We start from the raw sequence: 1309 nt of genomic DNA, 5'->3' as shown, positions 1-1309 counted from the left end.
TTGTTGAATATACAGGCATACTAGGTGTTGGTTCTAATATTGCTTATAACGCAAACAGAATCCCTGATGGATCAATCAAGAAATGTGCTACCAAGCTCATACTTTTATATTTATACAGGAATGTTCGGATTTCTGTTTTGGGTTTTTTGAACATATCTGATTCTCATGGTTATTAATGTTATTTCACATGGTGAAACAGGCGTACCTGTTTGATGGTAAGATGGTATTTATATTTCGCTCGATATTTGGAATGACAGCCATTTACTTGATTTTGAAAATTACGCGTAAATGGATTTTAAACGTCGAGCATGTGACGGCTCTTATCCAATAGGAAATATATCTACATAGTGGTGAAGATATTATTATTTAGTATTTGTTTTGTGAATAGAGTTCTAAAATTGTGATTGACTATTTGTAGTTAATGAGAAAATTCAAACACATATTTCTTTCATTTAGAGGTTAATATGTGTATTCGACAAATGTTCTCTCGGCATTGAACCTTTTCTGAAAACAATGCAATCGTTTATTTTCCGTGTAGTTTCTATCATAATGGATGCAACACTTACTTATCAACAAATAAACAAAACATTAATGCCCCGGGTGAGGATCGAACTCACGACCTTCAGATCGCTCTGTGATAATTGATTATGAGACTGACGCGCTACCTACTGCGCTACCGAGGCACATGGTTTATAAAATGTTGAACGTAAATCTAGCTTTAAGCGTTAAAGGGTTGACTTTAAAATGCTGTGACGTCCTAGTGCGCTGTTCAGATTTTAGTATAACTTTGACTTGTCTTTTCTACATTTTCTACCTATTCATTTGCCTTTAGATGGTCAATAAGCTTTTCTCTTTCATTCTTTGGATGTATTTGAGACCAGAAAGCAATCATGATCTGATCATCACAATTATTAAATAGTAAAAAGCACGAAAATCTGCACGTTCTTGTATATTAATCTCAAAAGGCAAGTCCATCATCGGTTTATTATAAAACAACTATTTTCTAACAATGGTTTGAATCATTTTATACCTGCGAGTTTCAGAATAGTATATGTATGACAACATGTTGCTCAACCAAAGTAAACTCAAAGCTATGTAACAAAACATATGTTTCAAATAGACAGCGGCAATACATCATCACCAATGACCCACAGCGGACTGAAGCAGATGTTTACCACTTGTATTGTCATGGGTACCGAATTGAAGCGAAATTAGTTACAACATAACTGGATTTGGATTGTTAAGTAGCGTCTGGAACACCACTGGTCGCAGCGGTCGCAGCGTTAAGTCACATATGTGCACAATAAAC

General features: G+C 35.1%; 1 non-coding gene across 1 annotated transcript; it reads right to left on the bottom strand.

Annotated features, from left to right (window-relative positions):
- Positions 1 to 592: 592 nt before the first annotated feature.
- On the bottom strand, positions 593 to 683 carry Trnam-cau (transfer RNA methionine (anticodon CAU)). The gene is given in 2 exon segments: positions 593 to 628; positions 647 to 683. It is a non-coding gene; the product is annotated as a tRNA-Met (tRNA).
- Positions 684 to 1309: the final 626 nt, after the last annotated feature.

This window comes from Mya arenaria, chromosome 7, assembly GCF_026914265.1.
Source record: "Mya arenaria isolate MELC-2E11 chromosome 7, ASM2691426v1".
In the NCBI taxonomy this organism is placed as follows: Eukaryota; Metazoa; Mollusca; class Bivalvia; order Myida; family Myidae; genus Mya; species Mya arenaria.
This window is presented reverse-complemented; position numbering and strand designations above follow the sequence as displayed.